At 37.8% G+C, this 9,964-nt stretch overlaps 1 pseudogene; it reads right to left on the bottom strand.

Annotated features, from left to right (window-relative positions):
- Nucleotides 1-294: 294 nt before the first annotated feature.
- The window catches only part of LOC128028847 (2-(3-amino-3-carboxypropyl)histidine synthase subunit 1-like), a 50,854-nt pseudogene continuing 41,184 nt past the window's right edge, over nt 295-9,964 (bottom strand).

Here is a 9,964-nt window from a genome sequence, read left to right as displayed (position 1 = left end):
GAATCGTGGACATCATCTTAGCCAAGATGCCATGTCATACAAAGCTTTGCACTCATTATTCCCAGCTTATAATTCAATCAATCAATGCGCCAGGTGTTAGATATATTATTTTATGTTATTTAATGGGTTTTAGTTTTTAAAACAGGGCCAAGAGGAAGGAGCTATTACCAAACTGGCTAAATCTGGTCAACTGGCTTTGGATATTGCATGTTTATAAAAAGGTTGAGGACTAAAATGTTGAGGATAGCAATAAAAATGCATGATTTAGCAAAAAGAATACAACTGTACATTGATTTACCTGTAGGCAGGTATATCTGGGTTGGCAATCATGATGGATTCCAAATGAAACCTTCCATCCCCAAGATATCTACAGACAGAAACACAACTTTATCAGAGAGAAAGACAGTCTGAGTGGGCAGAATGAATAAAATTCTGCTAACTCTGGGATTTGTGTAAGAAAATATAAAGGCCAATGGGTCTTGGCCTAGAGGACCTATAAACCGGATCAGAACGGTTCTAACATTCAGCAAGCAATCAGGGCAAGAACTACTCACTCTAAAGTCACGGGAACTTTAAACAGCCGGAAAGAGAGTCATAGACACGGAGGCTGATGGGCTACAATCCAGCTACTCCACAAATAAACCTGCATAAAATGATTAGGTCATGACGCGGACAGCACGCAAACAGAACTCAACACGCCGATTATCCTCTGCCGTGCCGACAGGAGAAGACCTGCCATAGTTAATGGGAGTATAGATTAACCTGGCAATCCTGATGGATGCCCTGGGGATGCAGCCACAATTAGAAAGGCTAATTAAGACACGTTTATGAAACACTACAGAACATAATGTGGGTGGGATCCCCCTGGGCCCAACGGAGCAAAGGCTAAACCAGCCATCCTTCACTCTCGCACACACACACACACACACACACACACACACACACACAGTGACAGAAAAAGGCTCTTCATCGTTCATTCTCCTTGTCCCTCAAACATTATTGTTTTATTTAATCCTTCAAGCAAATTTTCAATTTTTACATTTATATCATCTTTGCTGTCTTCAAAACTGTTAAATGTAATCTTTTGCAAATCTCATAATAAATTTTTTTTTTTCATTGTGTACATTTTAAAGATGCCTAAATTTACCTGCAGTATTTAAAAAGATTGATTTTTTAAATTATTATTATTTTTAACATACTCAGACAAAACAGGATTTTCTGTATTTCTGTATTATTGGTTATCAGCATTCAAATCAAAATAAATATCATCTTATCTGTATCAACCTGAATTTTTTATTTTTTTTTCAAATACTAATTTCTGTACAATAAATGTATTAGAGCTTGACATAACTAGACCAAAATCATATTCATGAAAGAAAATTCCATTCTTCTTTCTAGGTCAGGAAATCACACTTCTCAAAATTATCTTGTACACAGTTAAAATCATCAGGGTTCCCAAGACAAAATTAAACTTCCAACCTACCACCAATCACAGAGTTAAAGGCACATTATTATGGGATACTACAGTAAACTACATATCAATGTCTCCTCCAAAAACGAATGCCTTCCTACCTCCTTATAGTGTACCACCTCAAACACAGCCTTTTTTTAGCTGTTGTCTAAGTCATTCACCAAAAAATTGCCCCTCCACACATTTTCCCATTTCCTTTATATGTTGCAGTAATAAAACACACCAATTTTCCCGGATTACCGAACTGTCTCTTTCAAGGCCCTCTATTACAAATATTGCATTTAAAGCAGAGACATTAAACTCTCAGAGGTTTCCCGGCTCAGCTTTTAACAGTATAACTTAAACAACCACAGATTGATGCATTTGGTAGAGATGGCACTATTGAGAATACAATATTAGAAATGGCCCAATTTGCAGTTCTTAAAACTGCTTTTCACAGCACCGACCCATTCACCCTCAGTTCATTATGCCTTCGGCAATGAGACGTAGCTCCCTCTTGCTTCAGAAAAAATCCCAAGTGAAAACCAGAGGTCTGCGTAAAAGACCAGTGGCGTTCATCAAATTTTATTAAATACAGAGTGCTTTACGGTCCTCCCAACTCAAAAGAGACTTTATGAAGGTGCCGATCAGCCATGAACCTGGGTAATTTTTCAGCACAAAGCTGCAATCATCTTCTCCGTGGGACTTTATTCAGACCCCCAGCCAACATATTACATCTTATGAGAAAGTCAGGGCCTGTATAAGCTTAATTAGCTGTTAATTATACGGTGGCGATTCGGCTTTGCAATATAACATCACATTACTACACTGTCGGCTGTCAGAGAAAGTTTTTAATATGATAGCTGAGGGTGAGGGCAAAAAGTAAATGATCTATGATAAACGCTATTTGCATAATAGCGGTGTCATTTTGGCGGTCAGTGACATGACCACTTGTGTATGTCTAATGCTGACAGACACCCTGCTGAAGAGGTGAAAATTAATATAAACACCCATCAATTCCACTCACACACACACACGGACTAACATTCATCACAGACTCTGCACGATGGATTAAGAGGCAGAAAACTCAAACACACACACACACCCTCTCTGTGTACACACAGACAAAAGGTTTCCGTCTATCTCTCAGGAGCAGAGCTTGCTGCTCACGGCTGCTGTGTGATACAGAGAATAATAGATCACACACACATACACCTGCTGCCTAATGTCTCGTCTCTGTGTTACAACAGCACTTGACACGCTTCTCATTAAAGTCATCTTGAAACTGCATTCGTAATGCATTTCACTTACGCAATGTGACATTTCAGAGAGAAACAATATTCTGCAGGTAAAAATGTGAGGCGGGTCTGTTTTCCTTGCATGATGGCACTGATGTGTTTCTCCAGACCAGGCGATGTGCATTCGAGGATCTCCCCAGGAGAAAGTGGCCGACACTGGGGTACCAACACCAAAGGAGCAACTTTCCCACCAAAAAGCCCAGACCCACCTTTTTAAGAAAGGTGAAAACATGTGGCATGGTTCCAGATTAGGCACTGGCTCTATGGAATTACATTTGGTTCATTAATAATGAACATAACTTTATAAAACTGAACGTAACTTTTTCAGAAACTATATGCCATTCCAAAAGAAGAAAAACACAATGAAAAAAAAAACAAAAAATTAACTCAGTCGCACAAATTTAACAGGCTCTTCAAATATGTTTCCTTCCTTGTTAATGTTTTTCAAAGATTTGTTTTCGCTAAGCATGGATTCTGAATGCATTGCCACAGATTTAGCATTTGCTTCGCAGTTTTTCGTTTGGTGTTTTGACACAAACTTATCTTCGGGGCGGGGTTAAAAGTGATCTACTCTGATTGGATAGTGAGCTTTTGATGGACAGGTGCTCGCTGACCGGGAAGTGCTCCTTTGGTCTCAGTGAAGCCAGATTATGAGGTGTTGGTACCTCAGTGTCGGCCGCTTTCTCTGTGGCTGTTATACTGTTATACTGTTAAAAGCTGAGCCGGGAAACCTCTGAGAGTTTAATGTCTCTGCTTTAAATGCAATATTTGTAATGGAGGGCCTTGAAAGAGACAGTTCGGTAATCTGGGAAAACTGGTGTGTTTTATCACTGCATCATATAAAGGAAATGGAAAAATGTGTGGAGGGGCAATTTCATGGAAACTGTGATATATTTTTTCAGGATCCTTTGAATAGAAAGTTAAAAAAATTATTTATTTATTTAATTTGAAACAAATGACTTCACTGTCACAACTGATGAATGCATACTTCCATATAATTTTTATAATATAAATTATTTTTTTCTTTAAAAAAAAAAAAAAAAAAATTGACCTCAATGAACATTTTGAACACTATCTTAAACAGTATGTGAACCAATTGCTATGGATTTTATTTACTATACACCTAAATAAACTCCTAAACACTCCTGATGCAGTAATACTGCTGAATCAAACTCTTAGTGTTAAAATATGCTCTTAAACTCATTAGATTTGTAAATAAAGGCAGTTTGTTTGTGTAGTAATACAGTTAGGTTCTGAGAGTAACTTGCAGCTCTGGCTGAGCGCTGAATCTGGAACGTGCAACGACAACTTTTCAGTGGAAGAAAAGAGAGACAGATACAATCAGAGAAACAGTCATAGTCATCCAGCACATCTCCCAACACCTACAGGCTTTCCTTTCCAACGACATGGAAGCAAAGAAATGGTGCCAAATAAATTTAGGCAAGAAAGCTGCAGTAATGCGATGGGGGTGGAGACATTACGGTTAAGATTTTGACAAGAAGATAAAATAACAAAAACATATAAAACATGTGCATTCACACTCCTCTGACTCCCAGCACCCACCCAGAGCACGGGAATGGGCCTACACACACACACGACACACAGGCCGTGCCATTTCCAGAAATATAATTTTTAGGCAGGAGGGTGAAAATGACAGCGAGGAGGAGAGAGTGAAACAGAAAAAAAAGCAAGGGAAGAAAATCTCACACTTATGTAAGGTGGAGTGCAACATGACTTCTAATAATTCCTCCTCTTGTGCAGTTCAAAATAACTTTAACTGCATTTCACACCCACATACATAAACACACATTATTATAGGAACAAACACACACACACATACACACACACACACACACACACACTCACACAGGCAGCCTTATGTGCTTTGAGAGACCTTGAAGCAGGAAGGTAAGAAAGAGAGAGAGACAGTAAGCGAATCAGAGCACTTATTTAACCGCAAGGAATAGTTATCATTGAGTAAGAAGCAGTGGGTCAAAGGTTACCTGTAAAGCAGCCACAAACTGGATGGTGCTGACGAGGGCGAGCGAGTGGCCAGGGGAAAGTTTAATCTGAGTGTGTCCAGGAAGTGGGCAGTGTCAATCTGGATGTCCACAAACACATACAGCATCTTGATGGCCTCAGTTGAGTCTATGGGGACTGAAGACACAAACAACATTAGCATATTTCACTCAACACACGTTCAAACGATTCTTTCTGAAACTGAATCTGCACTTCTGAGGGGTAGTAAATGACCTCTTACTTTCTGCAGACTCTGGTAACTGTACTATTCTTCTATTATTGGACTTAAGTGCGGCTTTTGATACTGTGATCATCGTATCTTATTAAAGAGATTGGACCTTGAAGCTGGCATTCATGATGGTGCACTACATTGGTTTGCATCATATCTCCGCAAACAGGATTTTTTTGGTGGAAATTGGAGAATTATCATCAAGCTCAGTTCCCATCACCAGGGCTTAATTCGGGGTCCAATCTTATTTTCCTTATACTTACTCCCTCTTCGTTTCATTTTTGAGTCCCATAAAGTTTATATCATATTTACGCCGATGATACTCAGCTCTATTTTCCATTAAAATCAGGAACTGATTCAGTTTTCTCTTTGCTAGCTTGTTTAGAGGACATTAAGACTTGGATGGACAAAAATTTCCTTCAATTAAATCAAAAGAAGACTGATGTTACCTTTTAAATAATATAAGTTCTACCCTAGGCCCCCTTCAAGATAGCATTCATGATAAAGTAAAAAATCTTGGAGTTACTCTTGTTCCTGAGTTAAAATTTGATAAACAAATCAACTCTGTAGTTAGAGCCAGTTTTCTGCAGCTTAGGGGACATCGGGAGCTGAAAAATATTCTGAGCTTTAGTGATTTGGAGATCGTTATTCATGCATTTATTTCAACCAGGCTGGACTACTGTAACGCTCTATATGCTGGAATAAATCAGTCCTCGATCTCACGATTAGAACTGGTACAGAATGCTGCGCGTCATTTTTTAACAGGGACAAAAAAGAGAGAACATATTACACCTGTGTTATCATCACTTCATTGGATACCTGTTCGTTTCAGAGTTGATTTTAAGGTTTTAGTATTTGTATTTAAATCACTTCATGGTCTTGCCCCTTCATATATTTCAGACCTTCTCCACTCGTACTCATTGCGTTATCAAGCGCAAGGTTGGGGGTTCGATTGCCCGGGAACACATGAAAAAATTGATAGCCTGAATGCACTGTGATGCCAGTTTCACATATAATCTGTCTGCAGTGCGTATGCAGTCCGAGTGCGTTACGTATGTGGTGCTGAAGCAGCACGGACTCATTGTGCTTTTACACAGGACGCGTTTGCAGTCCGCTACTGATCCGTGCTGTTTAAGCCACAAAACAAAACATTTTGATATCAAATCGTAAAAAAAAAAAAAAAAAAAAAAAAAAAAAAAAAAAGCATTGTTATACCATTGTTATACTCTTTCATCACAGTACAGTAACAATCTTTCATAGACATATTTAAATTCAAATATAAACAACGTATTACTATATATTATTATAAACAACGTTTTTATTATAAGTTGAAACAAGCTGCGACACAAATTTAAACACAACATTAGCCTACTTTTCTTGTTAGGATATCACAAACATTCAAAATTAAAACTCACCACTGACAGAAAAAGTCGACTCTCGTGCCTTTTGCATTTAAATCTTTATTACACGCAATCCAACGGGTCTTAAATAACTTCGTTTTTCTGCCTCCATAAAAGTGCATATATAATGTTGTCTTGTTTATCTAAAGTTGCTATTTTTCTTGTTTTAAATCTGGCCAAAACCCATGTGTTGCATGTGAAACACAGTAGGCTTTAATTAGTATTTTTAACTTTGATTCAGCGCATGCAGCACAGCAAAAATAGACTCGGTACGTAAACGATTGCTGCACTGCTGCAGACGGACTGCTCCTGGAACGCACTGACAGACTTCAACCGCATGCAGTATGAACGCTGGAATCCGTAAACATGGGTGCGGAAAAAAATATGCAACGCATACGCACTGCAGATGGAGTATGTGTGAAACGGGCGTAAGTCGCTTTGGATAAAATTAAATTTAAATTAAATGTTCCCTCATGGTGGAATGACCTCCCCAACTCAATCCGAGCAGCTGAGTCCTTAGCCATCTTCAAGAATCATCTTAAAACACATCTCTTCCACCTTTATTTGACCCTCTAACTTTAACACTCAATATTCTAATTCTATTCTTAAAAAATACCTAACTACCTTTCTAATCTTTTTGTATTCTATTTTTCTTTTCATTTATTATGCAATTATATATGTGTGTGTATGTGTAAAGACCTCTAACTAGCTTGCTCTATTCTTTTTTTTTAGTCTATCTGTTTTCTTTTTATTTATTATATTATTTAAAATTCCCATGCTACGTGTACTGTGTTAACCTAACTGAGACTTGTTATAGCACTTATATATCATTGCTCTTTTTGTTGTTTTTAATTGCTTTCACTGTCTTTATCTATAAGTCGCTTTGGATAAAAGCGTCTGCTAAATGAATAAATGTAAATGTAATGTAAATTGATAAAAGCGTCTGCTAAATGCATTATTTTAATTTAAATCGAATTGTTATTGACTGTTGTTCTTATTATCATTTAGGGGGACTTCAGCCCCCCTAAAATAGGTCTAACGATGTCCTGTCTACAAGTATTCATATATGTAGAATGAGTACTATCATAATTGGTATTATCATGATAAGTTCATTTTCATAAACTGCAAACTCACAACAAAGTAAATACATTTCTTGAAATCTCAGGAAACTGATGACAATAACTCAAGAAAGGACAAAATCCTACAATTGCTATTAATGCCATTCATTTCACACACCATTTAAAAGACAGCGGAGCTGAAAGAGGATGGCGGGCTTCAGTCTTCTCTCATCTACATTATCATTTACTGCTAATGGTCATAATTGCTGCTCTTCTTGTAGCATTCTCTTAAAAGACCATTTCACTGCTATTAGGCAAATGCCACCTTTAGGGAGTGTTTTAAACATGGAGCCCATTTGGCTATGTAAGAACAGACGGCAAGACAGTGAGGCAAGTAGGAAGAAAGGAAGTAAATGTTACCTAAGACCTAAGATTTTTTTTTTTTTTTTTTTTTTTACCATACGATGGAAGTCAGCTGTAACTAAAACAGTTTATCATTTTTGAACATGGTTTTGAAGATCTCAACATGGGCAAGGTGAGAGAAATGTTGATTAGAAAAAAAAATCATTCAGTGCTGAAAGGTATTGTTAAGAGTTTAAATAAAAACATTATTTTACACAAACATGCTTATTATGCTTTTAGAGTACTGTGCTGTTAGCTTAGCGACATGCTAACATCACAGCTCTATTAAACTGCATGTCAAGCTGCCTCTTTGAGTTCCAAATCAATCAGCTAAAAGTTACCATAGCATTAAGGATGATCCCTTAAAAGGCAACAAGCAGCAAGGCAGCTAACAAGGTTTTAGAACAGAGCTACTGAATAGATGTCATGGGCAACATTTACGCTCAGTTACTAGAGGAAGTGATATACATGACCTAGGGGAAAGAGAGAAAGAGGGGCTTCTGGGAGGGAGATTTTACTGACTGCGGCAATAAAGTTTTTTTTTTCTGGCAAAGTTTTACATTCAAGTGGGTCACTGTCAGAATGCACATACATGCAGGGCTATTTTCATACACACATGAGGCAATAACCTCTTTCTGCAGGTGCTAGAAAACAAAAGAAAAAGATGTGGAGGGGCTGGGGGGTTGAAGATAAGTGGAATTGATCAATTTCTCTTATCCAATTAGCACGGCAGACTACGAGCACTTACTCACTGCAATTACAGCTGTTGTCAATAAGAGTCATGGATTCTCCATCCCCTCGTCTCCTTCCATTGTCTATTGTTTTCTTAAGGCGATAAAATATAAGCACCTTTTTGCTGCTTCATCAGCCACCATAAGTCACCATACAAAAATATTAAAGCTTTTTGCACTTGCTTTCAGAACTGCCGCTAAAGTTTAGCTTTAAGGCTTGAATATTGTTGGTCTCCAGGATATTGTGGAAAAGGAATATAAAAAAGCCAAACAAACAAGCAGAGTGAAAAGATGTGATAGGTTAAGGAATTCCTAACCAAAGAAATAATTATACGTCTATGTCCTACACATGAGGACTTCCCCAAAAGGAGGTTTTGGGAGATTTTGTCAGGTGTATTTCACTCCTGGATATATAAACACTTACATACAGTATGTACAGCAATTAAAGCAGTTACACTATTTTAATTTCTATTCATACTGTAGCTTACACTGACAAACGCACATTTCCAGAAGATCTATGTTTGTCTGCATATAAATGTGCATGTTGAGATTCACAGGAGGCTTCAGACCTCAGATGCAGGATTAATATTCCCTTTGCCAGCTCTGGTATTTGGAAGAGGTGTGATTGTTCTGCTGGAGATATATTGGCCCTATTGATTTAGCATTTCCTCTACTGTATGCTGTGCTGCTGACGGGCAGTGAGGGGTAAAAGAGTAGCTTCCTCTAGGCTGGCACGTCCAGGACACTGTTAATGCATGTTCTCTATTGATCTGCTGAGCACACGTGCAGGCAGGGTCATTCAAAACATCTACTATCCCTTACACATGACTGGCTACCATACTGAGCTATTGAGAGCAGCTTTGTAAAGCACTTCAAGAGTAAATCTAAACATCATAACTTCATCTTACAATGGCCGACTGTCTCCAACCTTTGCACTTAGAAACTCCCACAGAGATTTCTTGGCCTCGTTCTCAATTATTTTTTCAAACTCGCAGTTGCCTGTCAAACAAGAGTTGAAAATTAGCAATAGCTATAATATCTATATGCTGCACATCAGTTACAGGCTTTGTATTGTAACTATGTTTGCTTGTATGGTCCCTGTTAAATAAACTTTAAACAAAAAAAGAAAAAAAAGAAAGACCCTGTAAAATGCTGACTGAGAAAGAAGAGAAACTGCAGGGACATAGAAAGATGATAGATGAGATGTCTTTCTTTATGAAAATTAATTTGTGGGTATGCAGTCTATAAATATGTTAAAGGAAAAGTTATCATACACAGCTCTGAAGAATCCAAACCTGTCTGACTTACTTTCTTCTGTGGAAAACAAAAGGAGAATTTCACACAACCCTTTTCCATACCAGCATTATTTTATTATTA

This window comes from Carassius gibelio, chromosome A15 (assembly GCF_023724105.1).
Source record: "Carassius gibelio isolate Cgi1373 ecotype wild population from Czech Republic chromosome A15, carGib1.2-hapl.c, whole genome shotgun sequence".
Classification (NCBI taxonomy): Eukaryota; Metazoa; Chordata; class Actinopteri; order Cypriniformes; family Cyprinidae; genus Carassius; species Carassius gibelio.
This window is presented reverse-complemented; position numbering and strand designations above follow the sequence as displayed.